The sequence below is a fragment of the Myxocyprinus asiaticus genome, chromosome 14, assembly GCF_019703515.2.
Source record: "Myxocyprinus asiaticus isolate MX2 ecotype Aquarium Trade chromosome 14, UBuf_Myxa_2, whole genome shotgun sequence".
Taxonomy (NCBI): domain Eukaryota; kingdom Metazoa; phylum Chordata; class Actinopteri; order Cypriniformes; family Catostomidae; genus Myxocyprinus; species Myxocyprinus asiaticus.
In genome coordinates this window covers 42789408-42815217 of record NC_059357.1, presented here as the reverse complement: position 1 = coordinate 42815217, position 25810 = coordinate 42789408, and the positions used below count along the sequence as shown (strand labels likewise).

Below are 25810 nucleotides of genomic sequence, written 5' to 3'. Positions count from 1 at the left end.
GACGGGTCCGCGGCTGCATTGGCACATCAACTGCCTCGAGTTACTGGCAATTCTGCTCGCCCTGCGGAGGTTCCGGCCAGGGTAAGCACATGCTAGTGGATCCAGGGTAAGCACATGCCAGTTCAGACAGACAGCGGCAGCGGTAGCATATGTCAACCGCCAAGGCGGTCTGCTCTCCTGCTGTATGTCACAACTCGCCCACCGTCTCCTCCAACGAAGTCAGCAGCACCTCAAGTCACTGCAAGCCACTCACATCCCAGGCAACCTCAACACTCCGGCAGATGCACCGTCACAACAGGTTACCCTCAAGGGAGAGTGGAGACTCCACCTTCAGGTGGTCCAGCTGATTTGGAGTCGATTCGACAGGCACAGGTGCACCTGTTCACCTCCCAAAAATCCTCCCCACTGCCCGCTCTGGTACGCCCTGACCGAGGCCTTCCTCGGCATAGACGCGCTGGCACACAGCTGGTCCCCTGGCATTTGCAAATATACATTTTCCCCCAGTGAGCCTGCTTGCACAGACCCTGTGCAAGGTCAGGGAGGATGAGGAGAAGGTCATCCTGGTAAGCACCCTACTGGCCCACCCAGACGTGGTGCTCGGACCTCACGCTCCTCGCGACAGCTCCCCCCGGGCAAATTCCCCTGAGGAAGGACCTTCTTTCTCAGGGAAGGGGCACCATCCGGCACCCACGCCCAGACCTCTGGAATCTCCATGTCTGGCCCCTGGACGGGACGCGGAAGACCTAAGCTGTCTCCCACCTGCGATGGTAGACACGTTCACTCAGGCTAGGGCTCCCTCTACGAGGTGCCTGTATGCCTTTAAGTGGCGTCTGTTCGCTAAGTGGTGTTCTTCCCGTCGGGAAGACCCCCAGAGATGCGCAGTCAGATCAGTGCTTTCCTTCCTGCAAGAGAGGTTGGAAGGGAGGCTGTCCCCTTCCACCTTGAAGGTGTACGTTGCTGCCATAGCAGCACACCACGACGCAGTCGACGGTAAGTCCTTAGGGAAGCATGATCTGATCATCAGGTTCCTAAGAGGCACCAGGAGGCTGAATCCCTCCAGGCCGCGCCTCGTTCCCTCATCGGACCTCTGTAGTTTTTCAGGGTCTACAGAGAGCCCCCTTTGAGCTTTGCAGTCAGCCGAGCTTAAGGCACTCTCCTTGAAGACTGCCCTCCTGACTGCGCTCACTTCCATCAAGAGGGTAGGTGACCTGTAAGCGTTCTCTGTCAGCAAAATGTGCCTGGAGTTCGGTCCAGGCTATTCTCACGTGATCCTGAGACCCCGACCGAGCTATGTGCCCAAGGTTCCCACCACTCCTTTTAGGGACCAGGTGGTGAACCTGCAAGCGCTGCCCCAGGAGGAGGCAAACCCAGCCCTGTCATTGCTGTGTCTGGTGCGCACTTTACACATCTATTTGGATCGCACGCAGAGCTTTAGAGTCTCTGAGCAGCTCTTTGTCTGCTTTGGTGCACAGCGGAAAGGAAGCGCTGTCTCCAAGCAGAGGATCGCCCACTGGCTCATTGATGCCATAACTATGGCATATCTCGCCCAAAACATGCCGCCCCCAGTAGGGCTACGAGCCCATTCTACCCGTGGTGTAGCGGCTTCTTGGGCCCTAACAGACATTTGCAGAGCAGCGGGCTGGGCAACACCCAACACCTTTGCAAGGTTCTACAACCTCCGGGTGGAACCGGTTTCGTCCCAGGTAGTGGCACGCAACACAAGCGGATAGCCGGCCGGGTGTATCGCTTGCACATAGCGCCTTCCACCTCCTTTTGAGCTGAATACGTGCGCTGTTAATTCCCAGTAGTGTTCACAAAAGTTGTTCCCTGGTTGACTTCCTCCGAGCCCTGTGGCAGTCGAGTTTTCGGAGAGACTCGCTGTCAGCCCAGTACACGTGCTAACTAAGAGCCCGGTTCTGGGGTAGGTGCTCCGCATGTGGCGGTTCCCTGTAAGGCTAACCCCATGTGATCTATATCTTCCGCTAATTCATTTCCCTGCTGGCAAACTGCGTCTTCCTTGGACAGAGCCCCTCTGCCCCAGTCTCCATGTTGTAGTAACTCCTCCCCCATTGGGCAGGATCTACCTTGAAGGCTCTCCACATGGTTGGAAAGACCATGTGATGTATTCTTCCACTTAAATATCCCCCCCTCTCTTGGGGCGAGGTGTGGTCTCCGCGGTGTCCTCCCCTTGGGAGGGACAGCCCCCGACTAGACCTGGCGGCTCAGTCGGATAATCCCCCTTCTCTTTTAGGGAGTGGCAAAAGAGAAGGGGAAAGAGGCCACGACTGGGTTAAGCCTGTCTCTATATCTGGGTAGTCGACTTGTCCCCAAAAAGGGCCGTTCGACACTCATAACTGTGTTGGGGGAGGTTACGTGTCGACCTGGTGTGCTGGCTATGAGGCACACATCAAGTCCGCCCACCACACATTGCCAGTTCACGTAACACAGTTCAGCCTTGTGGCATTTTGTATAGGGACCCCTAGTGTCACTACATCGACACCAACGTCGAGTGAGTGACAGATAGGGAACGTCATGATTACTGGTGTAACCTCCGTTCCCTGATGGAGGGAACGAGACATTGGTTCCTCCTGCCACAACGCTGAACTACCCGCTGAAATGGCCGGACCTTATATCGGCTCCTCAGCGTAAAACCTGAATGAGTGGTTGCATACCAGCTCCTTTTATACCCGTATGTTCGGGGGAGTGGCATGCAAATACCACTCGCCAATTTTCATTGGCCTTTTATCAAAGACCAGAGGTGTCCAAGAGTGACCCCTAGTGTCACTACATCAACACCAACGTCTCGTTCCCTCCATCAGGGAACGGAGGTTACACCAGTAACCATGACGTTTACCTTTCCATCTAGCACTATGGATCTCTGAGACATAGATTCTGGTCCGATGGAAACCAGGAAATAATCACGTTCACACCAAGATATATGTTCTGGTTCAATGGAAACCAGGAAGTAATCGCATTCACTCCGAGATATAGGTTTTAGTCCAATGAAAACCAGGAAATTATCATGTTCACGGCAAGACCAGGTTCTGGTCCCATGGAAACCAGAAAGTAATTATGTTCACCCCATGATGTGGGTTCTGGTCCTGTGGAAAACCAGGAAGTAATCAAGTTCACTCCGTGATGTGGGTTCTGGTCACATTGAAACCAGAAAGTAATCACGTTCACTCCAAGATGTGGCTTCTGGTCCTGTGGAAAGCATGAAGTAATTGCATTCACTCCAAGATACAGGTTATGGTCTGATGACAACCAGGAAATAATCAGGTTCACTCCAAGAAAACCAGGAAGTAATCACATTCACTTTGAAATGTGGGTTCTGGTCCCATGGAAACCAGGAAGTAATCGCATTCACTCCGAGATATAGGTGCTTGTCCTGTGGAAACCAGGAAATGATCACGTTCATTCCCTAATGTGGGTTCTGGTCCCATGGAATCCAGGTAGTAATCACGTTCACTCCGTGATGTGGGTTCTGGTCCTGTGGAAAGCAGGTAGAAACCACGTTCACTCCTTGATATGGGTTCTGGTCCCATGGAAACCAGGAAGTAATCGCATTCACTCCAAGATATAGGTGCTGGTCCTGTGGAAACCACGAAGTTATCACGTTCACTCTGTGATGTGGCTTCTGGTACTGTGGATTGCAGGAAGTAACTGCATTCACTCTGAGACACAGATTCTGTTCCCATTCAAACCAGGAATTAATTGTGTTCATTTTGAGATGCTGGTTCTGGTCCAGTGGAAATCAGGAAGTAATTGTGTTCACACCAAGGCATGGGTTCTGGTCCCATGGAATCCAGGAAGTAATCGCATTCACTCTGAAGCACATGTTCTGGTCCCATGGAAACCAGGAAGTAATCACGTTCACTCCGAGATGTGGGTTCTGGTCCCATGGAAACCAGGAAGTAATTGCATTCACTCCGAGATATAGGTGCTTGTCCTGTGGAAACCAGGAAATGATCACGTTCACTACCTAATGTGGGTTCTGGTCCCATGGAAGCCAGGAAGTAATCACATTCACTCCTAGACACAGGTTCTGGTCCTGTGGAATCCAGGAAGTAATCACATTCAGTTATACAATGATGAATGTAGGTAGGTTGCATTTTGGCTCTAAAATGTAATTTTTTTCTCCACTTACAGTTAGGTTTAGGGTTGGGGTTTGGGTAAGGGGGTCCACTCTGTGGACATTTAACACAGAAACTTCCAGCTTGGTAGTAGTGGTTCGAATTTCAGTAAGCACAGACCAGATTCAGCATCAGAACTTTCAACTTTCTTATTGTGATCAGTCTGACCAAGGACCACTATTAAAACTATTTGCAGACACCCCTACTCACATATAGTGAATGACATAATCAAATAATTTTCTCAAACTCTCAATCAGCTTTGCAATCCTGTGTTCTGATCAAGATATAAACCTTTTAATAAACCTGTAATATATTGTGATGTATTCTCTTTGTCAGTCGTTTAATGCTGTATAATTGTTGGTCATTAATTTACTCCTTATTCCCTTAAGTACACACTCTTGCATCTTTTATCGATTTGCAAATATTTTTTGCTCAAAATAAAATTTTCTAATGTCATGATTCATTTTGGAACTATTGGGTTGGCCCAAGTTTGGTTTGGTTCATTCTTTATTAGAGTTGATAACAGTTGATAACAGCTCCAGAGAGAGAGAGGGAACCAGGCCACTAGGGAGACCACGTGAGCAAAAAATAATATGTTAACTTTGAAAAACACATGCAGTTTGGCGGAAGCGCTGTGTTCAAAATTGGACAATTTTGGGATTTCATTCATGGTGCAGTTTTGGAACAGTTTCTTAAGTAGATTCAAATTAACACGTGAATCATTACAAAAAGCTGACAAGGATCTTCTTACTGCTATGCATCTTTTTGAGTCTCTGCGAATATATATTGCATCCCTGCGTGACCATTTTGATCACTTTGAAAGGGCTTTGAAGAGTGTTCCGGGTGTATGCCAATCTTACAAAGACGAACTGCAGCGGTTCAAGAAGTGCAAAACGTTTTTAGATGAATTGACAGAGCACGAAGTATCCTTGAAAGGCCGGGAGCGATTTCAGGTAGAAACGCTCAGTGCTATGGTGGACAAGTTAGTCAGTTGTTTAGACCAGCGTTTTCCAACCGGGGTGCCTTCTGGCGAGATGAGGGGTGCCGTGTGAAAAATCCTTCAAACATATAAAAAATCCAACAATGCATATAAAACATTTAAAAAAACAGAATATCATACATTTTTCAAAAGTAAAAAGTAATAATAATAATAATAATAATAATATTACTGCTGCTGCGTCTCTCTCATCTCTCGCGTGCAACTTTCCGCAACTCATTGGGCTCATTGGAAGCTTGACAAATGCGCAGTGAGCCAAGGAAGCACGTGAGCAATGCGATAAACAATCACTCCTGTTTGTAATCAATGGAGCTGTCTACAATGCGAGTGTAACATCGGAGCAATCTTTTTGCCTCGTCACATCGCCGTGCTTGCTCATATTACAGCTGCTTTGATAGCAAAGGCAGAAAATGCTTTGTGTGTAATGCTTCCAGAATTGCTGTAGTGTGAAGAGAAATGCATCAGACTACTTCATCATCCTGTTAAACACATGATACATCTCTCATCTCCATATGACCTGTACAGGTATTTTTTTTTTTTTTTTTTTTGCCTTATGAATGAGTCATTTTAATAATAACTAGGCCTGTTTAACGATTTACGTAAGATAAAAATGATATAATCAATAATATACATACATAATATTTAAAATATCATCTTATTAGTATCTATCTTATACATATTATTTTCTATTTTCAATAAACATCACAACTGATTTAGCAGCAAGGTCCCCTCTTTCAGGATTATATCTGTCAATTTTCTGTGCATTTTGTAAACTTTGAATTGGGGAGCATTGACTTATTAAAGGGATAACATCACGCTTGACGGAATAGCTGACCCCAAAATTAAACTCTGTCATCACTTACCTTAATGTTTTTTGGCTTTCTTTCATCTGTGGAACTTACAAGATGTTAGGCAAACTGTTAGTCTCAGCCACCATTCACTTTCATTGTATGGAAAAAAGATGAATGAAAGTGAATGGTGACCAGGACTAAAATTTAGCCTAACATCTCCTTTTGTTCTCCCCAGAAGGGAGACATTTCTATGGGCTTGGAACAACATATTGTTGAGTAATCATGACAGAATTTTCATTTTTGGGTGAACTGTACTTTTAACTACATGTAAAAGTATTGTTAAAGGTATTTGCCAAGAACAAAAATATCAATGTAAGTCAGCACATGATTGCATGTCTTGATGGAAATCAAATTAATGAATAGAAGGATCATAATGAAGGTTGTACACTAAAAAAAAAATCATTCCATCTGAACAAAATTAGAGGTGAGAATTGAGGTAAGAAGTAGTCCCATGGGAGATTTAGATGACATTGTTGTTGAAATTTGGATTTTCATTTGGATTTTATCATCGCAAATTGGTACTTTGTACGTGTGGTGTGTTAAAAAAAATCCTGGCCATGAAACCAAGCCAGTTAGGGGTCCACCAAACATTTGTGCCCATGGGTCTGTAACTTGATCTGGGCATGGACAATTTGCCAGGGAACTGAAGACTTTGCAATGTGATCCTTTTGAAAGACATGTCAGTGCAGAACATTGTGTCCACTGCTAGATAAATTGGAACTGCTGGTAAGAAACCTGATGAGGTCCTGAGGGGCTCTGAATCATCATCATCTTCATCATGGGTTAAAACACTGGGTTGAATAATAGATGCTCTCTGCCTCAACTCATCCCAGATCAGTCTTTGCTCTGCTTTCTCTATCTTCACTTATCCTCACCCAGCGGGGCTCATGTAGCCTTGCACAAACCCTGAAGCAGTGTCTTCAGAGGAGGGCACACTCCAGTGGCCAGTCACATTAATGGACCACCCCAGTGGAGCACAAAAAATTCCTCTATCTACAGTCAAATACAGTGAGCTCCAAAAGGCTCAGACCACCAGTGAAAATGTTTTAAAATAAAAAAGTAAAAGTAAAACCATGGTTAATTTTTATAGGGGTTAAACAAATAGGGTGTCAACATTAAATTGAACATACATTTTACACTTAATATACACAAATAAAATGAAAAAACAGTATATTATATTCATGAATTAAAATATTGTGATAAGCAGCACCAATCCTATAAATATTTTTTATTTAAAAAAAGAATGCAAGGTCCCTTTAAGGCTGCATGGGGCTCAAGCTACACTATTGTGAAAATAGCTAAACTAATGTCACGCTTATGAAAAATTTAGTTAGGTTAGTAGCATCACTACTTTTAGTTAACTACTCCCCAAACTGCAGCTAATCAAACTGGAACTGCTGATTTTCTGATTGTGCTTGTGTGTTGTGTATATAATCAGACTGCCACTGAAAGGACTGTGGGCGATCCGTGGGCACTTTGTATGAGGCTGAGACTATAAACAACTCCTGAGAGCCATGTGACAGAAAATGAAAGAGATAACCAGACAAAACACACTGAATAAACCGGAGGTTGTCTGGAGATTTAATTCTGCTGAATTTTTGGATGGTTTTTATTAGTGGGAATGTCACCTCTCCTCCTCGCACACTCCTCATAAAGAGAGGGAAAAGACTTCTACATGAAAGACAGAGGAAGTCTTTGAAATCTCACCTGAGACCTTAGTGTAGCAGAGGTTGAGGTGGAAAGCTCTTGTCTCACAACATACTTCACTTTTCCCTCGAACAAGGAGCTGAGCAGTACCCTCCCAATGCTTTTCGATACACCGTGTTATTCACCCAATAATGAAAATTCTGTCATCATTTGCTAACCCTCATATCATTTCAAACCCACTCTTCAGTGGAGCACAAGAGGTGAATTTTTTAATAATATCATGGCTGCTCTGATATTGAAGCGATACAATCATTTTGTGTGAGGACCAGATCAAAATGTAAGTCGTTATTTGTTATGGCTCTGAAATGGACTATAAAAATCATATGGACTACTGAAATGTTGTTGGTTATCAGTTTTCTCATGACAAAATGCCATTGATGTCACACCTGACATGCCTAATGTATTTTTGATTTTGCAAGCTACAGCAGAAGGGAAGATTTTCAATAAAAAATGATGTATTAGTTTAAATACATTTTGTGTTTCTCACACACAGCTATTGTATGACATAAGAAGACTTTGAATATAGTGAATGTCCCCTTTTACTTTTATTTTATGGAAAAGAGCAGGAAGCATATTTTCCAAAAATGTACCTTTAGTGTTCCGCAGAAGCAGAAAAAAAGTTATGCAGTTTTTGAACAACAGAGGCTAAGTAAATACTGACACAATTTTCATTTTTGGGTGAACAGTGATATATAGAAATACAGTATATAGAATAAAAGGTGTTATTTTATTTCACAATGGTCTCCCGTACACATTAGTTTGGCAGTATCTTCAAAGTAAGTGAACATAGAGAAAGCCTAAGTCAACTTCTGCCCACACCTGGCCATTAATGTTGGAGGTGGATCTCATGGATACAAAGAGTTCTTTCATCTAGAGTCAATCCAGATCTTTGGAGGCTGTATTGCCATGGAAACATGAAGCACCCCTGACCCCAGGGGCCTGTACCATGATGGTAGTTGAACAAACTCAGGGTTACGGGATTAGTTTCGAGTTGACAAAACCAAACCAATCCAATCTGGCTTTACTGGTACCATGACACTGCTCATCAACTTTCTCTTTCAACTCAGGCTTTGATTGTTAAGCTACGATTAGTCCACGAGCGTGTGCACATAAAAGCGTGATGTCAGCACCGAACAACCAATTGCGTTCAACATGGAAAGAGCGAGATCCCTTTATTTCTCTGCTGAGGAGCAGGAAATAATCATGCACAAATACGAAGAATACAAAAATGTATTACAGGCACGGAGTAATACTGTTTCTGCTGTCAACACAAGAGAGAACTGTTGGAGAAAGATTGCTGAATGTGTTAATGCATAAATTAATCAAATCAATTACATTATATTAATGTAATATGGTGTGTGTGTGTGTGTGTGTGTGTGTGTGTGTGTGTGTGTGTGTGTGTATATATATATATATAATATTTGTATGTATATATTTGTATGTATGCCCTAAGAAAGCTTAATCTTCATTATTTTCTGATGCAATCCCAACTCCAAACTTTCTTGGCAGCAGATCAAGACAAAATATAAAAATATAATTCAAAGAGGTGAGTATTTGCCACAACCTTTTTTATATTCTTTTTGTGTGTGCATTTTATCACAAACACATTTGCAGCAAACAGAAAGAAGTGTGAAATTAGCAAAACTGGGGGAGAGCCACCTCCTCCAGAATACACAGTGGTGGAGGAGTTGGCTCTGAGTGGTAATAAGGGGCGGCTGATCATGGATGGGGTTCAAGATGCTGCACATTCTGATCCTGCTGCTGGCTCCTCTAAGCAAGTGACACTGGGTAAGTGTGTAATGCATGACTTCTTATTTATTAACTTAATTTATAAAAAATAAATAAAATTGTTTTTCTTTTTTTGTGATTAACATTTTTTTATTGATTCATATATTAAACAAAGAACAGCAAAACATATACAAACAGAATCAATACTTAACCCCCACTAATACACCCCCCCAATCCCCAACCCCACCCCAGCCCCTAACAACACCCCAGTGGTCACACATGATACACACACAAATATATATATATATATATATACACTACCGGTCAAAAGTTTTGAAACACTTGACTGAAATGTTTCTCATGATCTTAAACATTTTTTGATCTGAAGGTGTATGCTTAAATGTTTGAAATTAGTTTTGTAGACAAAAATTTTATTGTGCCAACATATAAATGTATTTCATTATAAATCTAAAATTTAATTTAAAAAAAAAAGTTTTTGAAATTGATGACTTGGACCAAATAATAAAGAAAAGCAGCCAAAAAGTGCCCAACATAGATGGGAACTCCTCCAATACTGTTTAAAAAGCATCCCAGGGTGATACCTCAAGAAGTTGGTTGAGAAAATGTCAAGAGTACATGTCTGCAAATTCTAGGCAAAGGGTGACTACTTTGAAGATGCTAAAATATAACACTTTTTTGATTTATTTTGGAGTTTGTTTAGTCACAACAGAATTCCCATAGTTCCATTTATTTTATTCCATAGTTTTAAAGACTTTTTCTATTATTCTAAAATGTGAAAAAAAAAAAAAAAAATTATAATAAAGAATTAGTAAGTGTTTCAAAACTTTTGACCGGTAGTGTATATATGTATAATAATCACACACATTAACCACTACACCTCTCTCTCCACTGCCCCTCCCCGTGAGCCCTCCAAAAATGCCAGATATTTGCCCAATGTCCCCACAAACAAGTCCAAATTCCCTAATCTTCTAGATGACACTTCCTCAAAAGCTGCCACCCTTCCCATCTCTGAGCACCACTTCTGAAATGGGGCGCTCCAGTTGACTTCCATCCCCTTAAAACTATTTATCTGACGATCATGACGCTGGTTAGGACCCAACTATTTATGTGCCTATTCTCCACATCAATGACCGCCCTATTGCCCAAAACACAGAGTCTGGGGCAAAACAAATTTGAGTGCCAAATACATCACACATAAAATCTGAACCTTAAACCAAACTCTTGGATCTTAACACGTGACCAAAAGACATGGGTTGTGTCCCCATCTTCCGACTGACATCACCAGCAGGTGGGTGTGTCTTTAAGACCAAGCCTATATAATCTAGAAGGGGTCCAATAGAATCGATGTAAAATCTTGAATTGCATAAGGGGCACCCTTGCATCTCAAGATGCAGACTTAATCTTTTTTTAAATCCTAGCCCACACTCCCTCCTCCAATACCAAGTTTAAATCTTTCTCCCATAATCTTTTGATAGAAGTCAAAGCTCCATCCCCCAGACTCTGAATTAGCAGGGAGTAATACACAGATGCCTCATGACCTTTTCCAAAAGCAGTAATCACCACTACCAGAGTATCTGCCGGTTTAGGGGGGGGGGGGGTGTATGCTACTCCCAAAAATAGTACAGAGCAGGTGGCACAGCTGTAAATACCTGAAGAAAAAAAAAATGAGATCTGCGAATCCTAAAATGTTGAACCATATTTTCTAAAGATCTCAACACTCCACTCTCATATAGATCACCAAGCATATTAACCTCCCTCACAATCCACTCTGACCAGCAGAAATGGGACTTATTAATATGTAATTTTGGGTTCAGCCATATGCTCGAGGCAACATTTAAATAAATGTCCGAATTAAACACTCTGGACACTTTTGTCCATACCATGTGCAAATGCGAGATAACAGGGTGTGACTTAACTTTTCCGGTTAGTTTAATAGAAAGGCTTTGCAATGGCAAAATAGGGGCAAGAACTTCCTGTTCAATACAAAACCAGGGAGGGGCTCTCTCAGGAGGAAGTGACCAATGAGCCAAATGTCTGAGCAAAATAATAAAACAAAATCTTGGGTAGGCCTAGCCCACCTTTGTCAGTCGGCCTTTGAAATGTAATCTGGGACGCTTACCATTCCAAATGAAGGATTTCGCTATGCTATCAAATTGCTTGAAATAAGAGAGGGGGACATCTATAGGGAGAGATTGTAGCAGGTAGTTGAATTTTGGAATACAATTCATTTTAATAACATTAACCTTCCCAATCATAGATAAATATAATGAAGCCCACCAGCCCACATCGCTCAAAAACCTTTTTATTAAAGGCTCAAAATGAACTCTTAACTAAATCACACAAATTCGCTGGGAATAAAATGCTCAAATATTTAATGCCCTGTTGGGCCACTGGAAGGCACCTGGCTGAAAAGCCGTTGCTGGGCAGGATGCTGTCTGAGCCAAAGCTTCAGATTTAGACCAATTGACTCTGTATTCTGAGAACTTAGAAAAGGAATTAATAATTCTATAAGGCATAGATCTAGTAGGTTCAGAGACAAATAATAAAATATAATCTGCGTAAAGCAAAAGTTTATGTGCCACACCTCCTGCCATCACCCCTGGAAAAACATCCTCCTATTTTATTGCGGCTGCTAATGGTTCCAGGGATAGACAGAACAATAATGGGGAAAGAGGGTAACCCTGCCGAGTGCCCCTATCCAGAGTAAAATAATCTGAAATGAATCCATTTGTTTGTACCGCCGCTACCGGGTGTCTATAAAGTACGTTTATCCATCCAGTAAAAGTATTCTCAAACTCGTATATTTCCAAAATCTTAAAAAGATAATTCCATTATTTATTAACTGTTTTAAATAAATATGGCTGACTGCACATTCTGCAGTTGAGGGAAATACAGTGACCTAGAAGCCAGCACACACACACACACAGTGTCCTACACAGAGGTCAGTATGCAGCAGACATGACACAGTGGTTGAACATAACCTGCCTTATAATAGTTATCCTTTACATGGTCTTACTTTTATTTATTAGGGTGACGCAAATGATGAAGATACACTATCTGTGTGCTCTGAAAGAGTTGCAGAGGTAAATGCACTGGGCTATTCATTATGGCACACATTTGAATGTGAACATTTATTTTAAGTTACTGGCCCTTATACTTGTGTCTCTTTTATTGTAGGATTTTTTCACAACCTGCCCCAGAAACTGAAGCCTCTACCTCCATGGGTTACAGAAGGAATGTGAACACGGTAATACTTTAATCCCTTTACATAAATTACAGTCAGTCCTGTGTTTGTAAGAACTAATGCCAATTTCTGTGATTTGAGTAACCTACAGAAAACTTGTAACAATTATATTTATTTGTTCAGGTGGAAACAGACTCTGTCAGGGCCCTTTATAAAAGGACCCTGGAACTAGACTGCACACTAAAGGAGTTGGATTGTGATTTAAGTAGGCTCCAAATTAAAAACATTAAATTGGAGATTGAACAGCTGGAAAAACAGATCTCAGTATGTGAACCTATTTAATCATGCAACATTTTAGTATGAAGAGTATAAATATTTATTAATGCAGCCTTTTTTTCTGTCTCTAGCCCCTGGAGTTCCAGTGTGCTTTTATTAAATTTTTAAGTGAAATATTAAAGTTCAAGTTCAAGTGGTTTTTATTGTCATTCAACCATATACAGTTAGTACAGTACACAGCGAAACGAGACAATGTTCCTCCAGGACCATGGTGCTACATAAAACAACATAGGACAAACACAGAACCACATGAGACTACACAGACTGAATAAGACCTACACATTCCTACATAAAGTGCACGTGCAAACGTGTGCAAAAAGTACAGGACAGTACAATAATTACTAAAAAGGAAACAGGACAATAGGCACAGTAAGAGACAGTGAGAGACAGTGCAGCGCCAACAATACACATTTCTAATCTGAGTAGTGCAAAAAGATGACACTTTCTAAAAATGCCAAATGTAAACATAACATACTATGAAATAGTGTTCTACGGACATAGCAGTTATTGAGGTAGCAGCCAGGTATAAAGTGACAATGAATTAAGTGCAACTCTGGACATGTGCAAAAGTTGGATGGTGTACAGGTGTGTGTGTGTGTGTGTGTGTGTGTGTGTCAGTCCAGTCTCTGAGTACTGAGGAGTCTGATGGCTTGGAGGAAGAAGCTGTATGGTAATATTGTATGGTAATGGCATCTCTGTCTGCTGTGTCAGCTGGGTGGTCGAGTGTAATAGGGTCAATCTCATCGGGGGTAAGTTGGTTATTTGGTGGCACTCGCTCCTTTCTGATAGTGGCTACATTGTGCAGGATGGCACATGCAGCCACTATCTGTGATGCCCGCTCTGGTGACAGTTGAAGCATGCCTTTAAATTCCCAAAGGTCATCTCAATCCTGACCCTGGTTTGACTGAGGGCCACATTGAAGTGGTTCTGTGGTCTTGTCTGTGGGTCAGGATAGGGTGTTAGCAAAAACCTCTGGCATGCATAACCCCTGTCTCCCACCAACAGGCCATCAAATAGCCCTGTCATAGAACAGAAAAGGGAAAATTGTTTAAGTTTTGCTGCGTCATGATCCATTCTTTTAAAGCGTTCTGGAAAATTAGTGAGTCTTGCACTGAGCCAGGCCATTTGGCATCTAAGCTTGTGATCATTCATTCATGATCACAAGTCATCTGCAGATGAAATGTACAGTAGGTCAGTGTCATATGTGTTAACATTACTATTAATTGAAAGTTTCATGTCAAAATTCATCTCACTGAAAAGACAACTCAGCTCACATGTGCAATAGGCCTTCCTGAACATTAAGGCTGTGAAAGGACTTTCTGTTCACAAAATCAGCCTCATGTTCTCCTAGAGCTGTGGAGATTACAACATGTGTGCAGTCTATTGCTCCTATGACTCTAGGGAATCCTTTCAAAAGATCACAGCATTTTTTTTTTTAAATGACTTATTATTGATCATTCTTACTATGTACTCTATTGATACATTGTTTAGGTGCTGTCTAAGTGAAATTTGCTTTTAGAAAAAAAAAAGTGAATGTAAAAGGTTAAATTAGTGAATGTGATGTCACCATATCAGTGTATCTTATCAGCTATTTTATAGAAGCCCTCTTTTATGGGCAAGGTAGATAAATGTCCGGGGAACACAATGAAACTGTCAGTGTACCCCTGCAGTGTGAGGACCAATTTGCGAATGGCTTGACATACCGTGTTTTTTCCCAGGTTCTCTGCATCACCAACCACATACAGGTATGTACCACTTGCAAAAAACTGCAATGCAATACATACCATTTGCGGTACAGTAAGGACAGGGCTTCGACGAGTAACATTTTAATGTGCGGCTCAAGAAGTTGACAAAGATATGAGATTCCATCCGTGGAAAATCGATATCTTTCATGCAAGTAAGTATCAGGGAAAGCCAGGGGATTTTGTCTATCCCTAAAAAATCTTTCTCTGCGAAGTGCTCTTCTTAGAGTTTGCACTGAGATGTCCACAGGATTACAAAGAAATGGTGAAGCCACTGCAACAGACACTAATTTGAATTAGTTGCGTCACTTATATGTCACTTTGCTCACAGCTGATTGGTCCAGTTTCGGTTTGAGATCTCTTACCCAGAACATAACCTGCCCCGGAGCAGGTTAGCCATGGAGCATAAGTTACTATGGCGATGAACACCGGTAAAAGCCGAGCCACTTTCATGGTGCCTAAAACCCAGGGTTGGCACAAACTAAACTGAAACTTACCTAGTTAGCCACCTTAACCGGCTTCATGGTGTAGGCCCCAGGAGTACACAAGAGTTTAAGGGTTTGAGAAGCTCTGTGAAGGCCTCAGAATGGTCCTCTATATACAACACTATGGAGTGAAATCACTAAACAGTTACAGCACTTTACAGTATTTCAACACAAAGATCTCCATCATATACACAAACCACCTGTAATCCAACATAACCAGGCAAAAAATACGTTGTTGCAAATTGCCCTTTTCTATTTGCAATCAGAATGAAAAGACAGCACCAATTTGCAGAGGCCTGTTGAATGAAGCTCGTTGAACAAATTCAGAGTTTCAGAGTAAGTTTCAAGTTGACAAAACCAGATACAGTTAAACCGGTTTAGACTGGTGTAAAGAGGAGGCGAGAAGCAGCTTTCCGGTTCAGGTAAGGATTTATTTTCTCTCTCTGCAGTACAATTTGGCAGCTCAGAGTCTTTGTGTTATGCACTAAGTTAATCTACAATCACACACCGCTTCACAAAATAAACTCTCAACATTTGTAATAAGAAAGCTTTTTGCTTCTTGTTCGTGTCTGTGGTGCCCAGGCTCTCTCTCTTCTACTTGCGGTGAGTATCTATTTATGTCACACTCCCCATGCTCACTGAAATTAGAGACAGGTGTTAGACATAATTTAGCTCAGGTGTAAGCGCCCTTACCGCTTTCTCTCTCTCTGGAGAGATGCTTGACCACGCCCCCGCTGCCACATATCCCCACCGCCCGACATCCGGCCTGCCTACCACTCCCCCCCCATTCCTGGAAAGGAAGTCAGCGACAGCCATCTGCGCCCCCAGTCTGTGGACCACCTTGAACTTAAACGGCTGAAGAGCCAGTTACCAATGGGTGATCCGGGCATTGGTATCTTTCATGTGGTGGAGCCACTGCAATGGGGCGTGATCGGAACAGAGGGTGAAGGCCCGCCCCAATAGGTAGTATCGGAGAGTGAGGACCGCCCACTTGATGGCGAGACACTCCTTTTCTACGGTGCTGTACTTAGTTTCCCTCAAGGAGAGCTTACGGCTAATGTACAACACCGGGCGCTCCTCCCCCTCCACCACCTGCGAGAGTACAGCCCCCAGCCCCCGTCTGAAGCATCTGTCTGTAAAACAAAAGGGAGAGAGAAGTCAGGTGAATGTAAAAGCGGCCCCCCGCAAAGTGCAGCTTTAACTTGCGTGAACGCCCGCTGACACTGCTCCGTCCACTGGACCGGGTCTGGAGCTCCCTTTTTAGTGAGATCAGTCAGCGGGCTGGTGACATCCGAATAATTAGGCACGAACCTTCTATAATAGCCAGCCAGCCCCAGGAACTGTCTTACCTCCTTTTTGGTCTTGGGTCTCGGGCAGGTCACAATCGCCGCTGTCTTATCAATTTGGGGACGCACCTGCCAGTGGCCCAAGTGGAACCCCAGATACTGTACCTCCACCCGTCCAATTGCGCACTTCTTTGGGTTCACTGTGAGTCCCGCTCGGCGCAGCGATCTCAGAACCGCCCTCAGATGTTGCATGTGCCGCTGCCAATCATTGCTATAAATGATGATATCATCTAAATAGGCAGCGGCGTAGGCTGAATGTGGTCTGAGGATTCGGTCCATGAGATGCTGAAACCTAGCCGGGGCCCCAAACAAACCGAACGGAAGTGTCACAAATTGGTGTAATCCAAACGGTGTGGAGAAGGCGGTTTTCTCACGGGAAATTGGTGTCAAGGGGATTTGCCAATAACCCTTCGTCAAATCCAATGTTGAGTAAAATCGAGCAGTGCCCAACCGATCGAGCAACTGATCAACGCGAGGCATTGGATATGCATCAAATTTAGACACTGCGTTGACTTTTCTATAATCCACACAGAATTGCATAGACCCATCGCTCTTAGGCACTAGAACAACTGGGCTGGACCAATCACTGTGGGATTCTTCTATTACCCCCATATCGAGCATTGCATCCAATTCTTCCCGAACAATTTTTTTCTTGTGTTCGGGCAATCGATAGGGGAGGCTACGTACCACGACCCCCGGCTCGGTCTCGATGTGGTGATGGATGAGGTTTGTACATCCCGGTAGAGGGGAGAACACGTCCGCAAACTCCTGTTGCAACCTAGCAACCTCCGCGAGTTGACTCGGGGAGAGGTGGTCTCCGCAAGTGACCGGGGTGAACTGTTTATGTTTTGGACTCACCTCTGGTCCGAGCTCCGCCTTCTCGGGAACTACCGTTGCCAATGTCACGTGAACCGCCTCCCTCCACAATTTCAGGAGATTGAGGTGGTATATTTGACATGTGCCCCCTCTATCGGTTCGTTTAACCTCATAATCGAGATCTCCCACTCGTCGTGTGACCTCAAAGGGTCCTTGCCACTTGGCGAGTAATTTAGAGCTCGATGTGGGAAGCAATACAAGCACTTTATCTCCCGGTCCAAATTCCCTTAGCTGAGTTCCCCTGTCATACAGTCAGCGCTGTCGTTCTTGGGCTTGGAGCAAATTCTCCTGTGTTAGCTGTCCCAAAGTGTGGAGTTTTGCTCTAAGATCAAGAATGTATTGAATTTCATTTTTGCTGTTTGAAGGTCCCTCCTCCCAGGCCTCTCGCAATACATCAAGCACGCCATGTGGGTGTCACCCATACAGCAGCTCGAATGGGGAGAAGCCAGAGGAGGCTTACGGGACCTCTCGTACTGCAAATAACAGGGGGTCGAGCCATTTATCCCAATTTCTAGCATCGTTGTGCGCGAACTTACAAATCATGTTTTTGAGGGTTTTATTAAATCGTTCTACCAGGCCATCCGTTTGAGGATGGTATACGCTGGTGCGAATCGATTTAATATTTAACAACTCGTACAGTTCGCGTAGTGTCTGTGACATAAACGTTGTGCCCTGATCGGTGAGGATTTCTTTTGGAATCCCCACCCGGGAGATTATTTTGAAGAGTGCCTCCGCAACACTGTGTGCTGAGATGTTGCGAAGAGGCACTGCTTCCGGATATCGCATTGCATAGTCCACTAGGACCAATACGATGAATAAGAAGCGATGTCCGCGTGCTGACCGTTCTAATGGCCCGACGAGGTCCATTCCAATTCTCTCAAAGGGGACCTCGATCAAAGGGAGAGGGCACAATGGCGCTTTTGGGGTGGCCGGTGGGTTAACCAGTTGGCATTCGCGGCATGCCGCACACCACCTGCGGACATCGCCGCCAATGCCCGGCCAATAGAAAAGGGCTATTAGATGGTTCAGTGTTTTCCTTTCTCCTAGATGACCCGCCATGGGATTATAATGAGCCGCCTGGAATACCATTTCCTGACGGCTCCTTGGAATCAAAAGTTGGGTTGTATCCTCTTTAGTTTGAGTGTCCTGTGTCACTCTATACAAACGCTCATTTATAATCGTAAAATAGGGGTATGAAAGGGCAATGTCCGGCTGGAGTCGTTGACCATCGATGACTCTCACTTGGTCGAAGGCATGTTTGAGGGTTTCGTCTCACGACTGCTCCAAAGGGAAATCCCCCTCAGGGAATTCCCTGTGAAGGGGAGGGGTTGCAGCCTCTCCCCCCCTCTCATCATTATGACGTGGAGCTGTTGAGGACGGCCCCGGCTCCGCCTCCCCTGCCAGAGCATCGCACATTACACATCTCCCTAACTTCGTACAGGACCCATCCGCGCAAATTTCCTTTAATAAAACTCTAAAATCAGGCCAATCGGTCCCCAAAATCAGCGGATGGGTGAGGCGGGAACTAACCGCCACTCTGTGATTTTTCCCCCGGAATTAATCGTCGGGGTCACCACTGGATACTTGTGAATATCCCCGTGTACACATTTCACCTTCACCGTTTTAGTTGTGACCAATGCCTCGGGTTGAACCAGGCGTTGGTGAATAGTGGTTTGATTACACCCGGTGTCCACCAACGCTTGGTGAGTACCCCCCTTGACACTTACCGGTATCCGGTACGCTCCGGCCCAGTTGGGGGCAGCCTGTGGGAGGTCAGAGACCCGCACCACCATCCCCAGCTCCATCAGAGGGCACTGATCTCGGAAGTGGCCCGGGTCTCCGCACCTCCAGCAGGCCGGCCCAGGCACTACGCCCGCACTTGCGTCAGCGGGCACCCCCCTGAGGGGGAGAGCAGCGGGGCATTGGAGTAGGGGAAGGTGTCACCTCCCACACCCGGGGAACTGGTCTCAGCAGCTGAAGTCCTCCTCATCTGCGTGGGGCAGGAACGGGACCTGGAGAGAGAGCAGAACGAGAGGAGAGAGGGGAGGGGGAAGAGACAGAGGGAGGAGAGAAAATGTAGGAGGGCTCTTCCGCCTTCGGGATCGCCGCCATGTGGTCCTCCGCAAGCCAGACAGCTTCCTCCAACAACGCTGGGCGGTGGCACTGGACCCACTCTGCCATCCCTTTTGGCAGTCGTTGTGTGAATTGCTCCAGTACCACCTGGTCGATAATTCCATCGATGTCGCGGTCCCCCACTAGCAGCCATCTTCGGCAGGAAGGCAAACGGGCCACTGGGCGAAGGCAAACGGGCGGTCGGAGCTCTCCAACTTCAAGCTCCGGAAGAGTTGACGGTTTTCCTCCAGAGTGCGACCAACCCGTTGCAAGATGGCTCTCTTTAAATCTCTGTAGGCCAGGAGGCTCGTCACTGGCAGTGTTGAGCCGCGAGCTGGGCTTCCCCGGACAATAGTGGGATCAGTCGGGCCGCCCATTGGCCAAGCGGCCAGCCCCAGATCTCGGCGGTCCACTCAAACAAATCCAGGAAGGCCTCGGGGTCGTCCGCCGCCCCCATTTTCTGTAATGCGGGTGGGGGTAACGGAGCGGGAGTGTCCGGGGTCGCGGCTGAGGATGCCTCCTGGCTAAGGAGGCTCCGGATCGCCTGCCGGTCTTTGGCTTGAGCGTGCAAGAGCTCAACAAACCGGCGATCTTGATCTTGTCGGAGCTCAGGCAGTGTCTGCTGGTGGCTCTGATGTAGGCCAGCAAGGGCTTGGAGGATCTCCGCCAACTGGGAGGACCCTATGGGACGAATTCCATCCATCTTCAACCCAAACTTCAATTCCCGGGTTTCGGCACCAGTGTAAGAGAAGGTGAGAAGCAGCTTTCCGGGTTCAGGTAAGGATTTATTTTCTCTCTCTGCAGCACAATTTGGCAGTCTCAGAGTCTTTACGTTATGCACTAAGTTAATCTACAATCACACACCACTTCACAAAATAAACTCTCATCATTTGTAATAAGAAAACTTTTTGCTTCTTGTTCGTGTCTGTGGTGCCCAGGTTCTCTCTCTTCTATTTGCGGTGTGTCTCTATTTATGCCGCTCTCCCTGTGCTCACTGAAATTAGAGACAGGTGTTAGACATAATTTAGCTCAGGTGTAAGCGCCCTTACCGCTTTCTCTCTCTCCGGAGAGATGCTTGACCACGCCCCCGCTGCCACAGTTGGGTTCATCGATCTCAACGTGACAAACATTTTCTGTCAACAAGAGTTTAATCCTGAGTTCATGATTAACCCTGAAGCGAGTGCACATGAAAGAGTGATGTTTGCCATGAACAGCCAATGCGTGAAGCTTGGAGAGAGTAGGCACAATTTACTGAAATTCAGTGTGATTCAGTGCAACAGAGCAAAATGAAAATATTACGAATATTATACAAATATATACTATTTATACAGCATGAAGAAACACCACTGCTGCTGATTAACATTTACAGTAGCTAAATAATAACTATATACAATGTGAAATTGAATTTATATAGGTTTAAAACAAGAACATACAGGCTCATTTATTTTAAAAGCATAAAAATCCATATATATATCTAAAATGAAAAACCCTTCCAAAAACGGAGAGTTCAATGCAAATTTTCCGCAAACTTGCCGCATATTCGCCACAGATACTATTCACGTGCAAATGAGCTTTGCGGCAAATTGTCCATTGTTGCTCAATAATACATTTTTAATGTGCTGCTCAAAGATACAAGGTTCCAGGATCTCTCAGATAAACCATCTTATAATATCTGAATATGTAGGTCTGATATATTAAATATTATTATATAAACCTGAATTGATTATTGATTTAATTAATTAAATATAAAAAAGTGAGAGTTATGGGGGCAGTCACTTTACTTACAGCTGACTGGTTCAGTATCTGTTTGTGATCTGTAACCCAGAATAAAACCTGTGTGTGTTTGAACTGAAACTAAAAATGTCCCACTAACTTTTGTGTGTTTAAAACAGCATCATTTAGGGGTGGTCTGTGGACCGTGGACTGAGCCTTAGACTACTTTGACCTCTACATGAAAAGCCCTAGCATACAACGTCTCATTCTGCATTTTTGTGGTAGTTAAGACTTGGCGTGCTTCTGTGGTAATTACACTGTGCCTTACAGAGGCTGCAAAGTACTTGATTTCTGTCACAAGTCCCATCTGGGCTTGTTTTGTACAACAAATAGTGTTATGAGGTCCTTTCTCCATCATTTGATGGCTGCGTCTGAAACCAGGAAAATGCTGCCTCCAGAGGCTGTATATGGAGGCAAGAAGGGATTAAGGCACATCCGAATCCAATGTTTGTGTCACATCCTGTCTACTGAGGTACCTTCATCTGATCGATTTTTGAAGAGAGCATAGATGTATCCTTCCCTGCCTTTGAAATCCCACAATACTGTGCGTGCGGATCCACAGCGGTTGAGCTGAAGAAAAAAAAAAAGGCAGCTGAAGTGGCAGTTGATAGACAATTTGTGTAAACACTGTCAGTTGAGTCATTGACTGATAGGCCAGCAAGGCAACAAGGCAGCTACCTTTGGTTTCAGATGCAGCCGATCACTGACACAGCTGTTGTGTGTGTGTTTGTGGTGTGTGCATCAGTGTAATGACCCGGGGTGGACACATCGCAAAGGTTCCGCCCTACTACGACCAGTTTATATGCTGGTTTATGCTTTATTAACGGTAAATGTGTGGAAAATTAATGCGTTAAACTTTTTTAATTAATCGCATGCATTAACACGTAAACTTTGACAGCTCTACTTCTAACACATTAGAGAAATGATTTTTCACTGCTGTTATTAGAACAGGTCATCTAGACTCTAGTGATCTAGTGATGTAATTAGTGCTGTCATTATGTTGTCAACAGAGAATCAAGCGCTCAGGCCAGTGGTGCTCATAAATTTACATAAATCTCACATTTGCATTTCTCCCTTAGAAATATCCTCCTGTTACTCGCTTTTATCTTTTTGTCAGTGCCTGTGATGCAGTTGAAGGAGCCTGCCAAAAACAGGCAAAAAAGACAAACATTTCAGTATCATAAATCATCAGACTGCTTTGGCTACATGCTGGTCACTGCCCAGAACACTCAGTTACTAGATTAAAAATTCAGTGAAAATGCCTCAACCTGAACACTAGGGCTATATTCATATATCAGTGTGTGACAGATGAGAGAAAGAGAGAGAGAGAGATAGCATGCTGGCCATACAGCCTGTGGAGTTCTCACAGAACTGTGTTCATCAAAGACAGGCCTGCAGTGGGCTTGTCACTAGCTGGTTTGTGTTGGTCTCACAGGACTGGTCATAGCCATGTGGAGAGGGTTACCAACCGGAAAAAAGAAGCTGAACTAGTGATGATGAGCCAGTGAGAAAGAATGTGCATGCTCATTTTTATTCAGACTTTGATCTCAGCTCGACTGGCAAAACCAACCATGGTGAATTGCCCATTCCGTTACCAGTGCAGATGCTTAAGGGTCTTTCTCAGGAAAATGTGCAATTTGTGTGCTTTGTGTGTCCCCTTTACTGTATTAAAAATTGTACATAACAGGATACTGAACTTGCATTATTTGATTGATTAAATTCTGTGTGGTGTGCAAAGATAAAGAAATGAATCTAAATATCAACCAGTTTTTATTCCGTTACATTTTAACAGGTTTTGTGAGAAAATGCAGATGTATGTCTATGTCCCTTATTTTCCTTTCAACCCTGAAATGATAAAATAATGGGCTTTTCTGCCATCATCTTTAATGGCATCATACTTTTTTCCAACTTGGTCTCATAGAATCACATTACTTTACTAAAGTTTTTTCAAAGTGATTTTTACATAGCTCGTTGAATGTATCGTGGCAGTTTCAAGGTGCTATAACAATGACTTTTATAAACTTTCACACAAATCATAAGTAAAATGGCTGATTATCAGTTCATAAACACATACTTTTCTCCCTGTTCCTCACACAATGCTATCTTATGACATCTAAACACTTTTACTATAGTGCAGGTCTTGTAATGTGATATATTTATTAATGTTTGTATTACATAACCAACTATTTTTACAAGCTTGTACATGTGTGATCAAATTGTGTGGTAGCTCAACCGATAGAGCGATGCAATTGTGACGCAAGGGATCTGGGTACGAGTCCTGAAGAGCACGTGAGTCAACACATGAGCTGAAAGTGTAATAGAAGCACCACAAAATGACATGGTTTCTTCAGCAATTGTGATTTTCATCTCACATTTTTATGACACTATCGGTTAGGTTTAGGTTTAAGGTTTAGGGAAGGTAGGAAGGTTTTGTTGATTTAAAACTCGAGCATTAACCTTAAAAACCTTATCTGTTTGGGATAATATTTAACTCACTTTTAGTGCCATATAGTGGACATTTTACCTCGGAAATGTCACCACAGTTATGTAATTCAGTTCGCCAGGTGCCCGCCCAGGTTCAGCGGCGTCTGCTTCACCTCGGTGAAGGGTAAGAACGCCGCTACCTTGCGTGCAGAGATCACTACCCTTCTGCGCAAGGGCGCAGTCCCCTTAAATCTCTGTGTTGCGACATAGCAGTCTTTTGGCATGGCGTCAACAACTGTAAAAACAGTACGAAACCATCCTGTGTTGCAGGGGAGATGATGCACTCGTTTCCTGCTCACAATGGTGAATTCCTGACAAAGTTTTGCCAGGGGTGTCATACAAATGACACCAGGCCACCCATAGACCTGCCAATTTCCTGGCCAGAAATCTTGGTGACAGGATTGCCAATTTGTGGCATGGCGCTATTATCAAGCTATGCAAAGGCGGCTACACCAAAGACCTTAACTCTCATTGAACAGGGAGAATGTCAAGTCATAATGTGCAGCTCTGGAAATCTCAGAGCGATGCACAGAGGCTCGCCAACTCGGTGAATACCTTTCCCATTTTTCTTGTTTTTTAAGGCTCAAGTAAAAACTTCAAATAACTCAGCATCAGATACCACTTTGTCCTGTTTCCCACCCTTGGGAGAAAATATGGTAAGCGCCTCACCTGAGTGCATACACTGATGAAAGCCCAGTGAAATAGTATGCCCCTCATCTCCGCCGTATGTGACCGTATCATGTGTGCCAATTGTGGGGCACAGATTGTCATGTCCAGGTGAAGCCGCTTGCTATGGAGAAAAAGAGACACTCAAGGCTTCAGCCAGCAATAAACCCTTCTAAATCTCCACGCTCTGGTTCCCATTCTCTTGTTTCTCACTCATACGGTCCCTCGGGAGCTGCAGAGGAGCAAGCGGGAGAAGAGGATAGTGGCTTTCAGAATGAAAGCGAGCCAAGTGCGAAGACTGTTGAGTTTCATGTACAATCTATTTCAGAGAGTGTTGTGGCAGCAAAGGCTCAGTCCAGGCTAGAGGAGAGGGTAGTGGCTTCGTTCATTCCTATCCAGGATATATTGCTCATTTTCATGTGTTTGTGGATACATTTGAAAAAATGATGTCGCTAAGCAAACAGCTCATTTAGTTTCTTTTCACTGAAAGAAAACATAATGCAAACAATACAACAACATGGAAGTGTTCAAAGAATACGCTTTGCTTTTTGCTGGAGCACGCAGGGAGAAGGAGTTCTACTCATTGAGCAGGTGCAGATTAGAACAGCAAAGCATTGGTTTAGGGTTCCAGAGCACGAGAGATGTCTTCACGACCGTGAAAGAGGGAAATTCTGAAGGTGTGGTGCTGGGCTCCAGCTTATATGCCCGTGATGACACATGTATAGGGCGAAGCGCCAAGCGTCACCAGTCAGTCAAGTTGACATGATGATATAGGTTTCAAGGTCACTGCCCCTAAGAGGAGCCCCAACAGCATCAGCTACTGACTCAGCGTCAAGGTTACTGACTTGAAAGGGAACATATTGTTCCTGGCACAAATCACAAGAATAATTATTGTAAAGAATTTGGTGTGCTGCTATTTACTGATATTTAAACCCAAGACTTTTTGAATGTAGCAGAGTTCACACAAAACATATTTTGAGAGATACATATTTTTTCAATGTATAATGTTTAATTTATTGCAAGGCACCACAAACTGAGTGATAAATTATCTGAATCGAAATTATCTTAATTATCTAAATCCAAATTATGGATTACTATGGAAGACTGTTTTGTGCATGGTTTATCACTTTTTTATGTCTTGTTTTCTCATGATTTTGACTTTAAATTCCCGCGAGAAAAAACTTTGGTGGCTGAAGCAGCTCGTAACGTCACAGGCACAGTCTCTTCAGCTTCCATTTATTGCAACAGTAGGCTTCTCTAGGTCAAGGAGATGGATTTTATCTCAGTTTTATCTAGTGACTCGCAAGTCTGCTTTGCTTCTTTTAAAATAGATACCAAAGCAGTAAATTGGTTTTCAAATGAATGAAAC

At 43.9% G+C, this 25810-nt stretch overlaps 1 pseudogene; it reads right to left on the bottom strand.

Annotated features, from left to right (window-relative positions):
- The window catches only part of LOC127452267 (uncharacterized), a 68345-nt pseudogene extending 43592 nt beyond the window's left edge, over positions 1 to 24753 (bottom strand).
- Positions 24754 to 25810: the final 1057 nt, after the last annotated feature.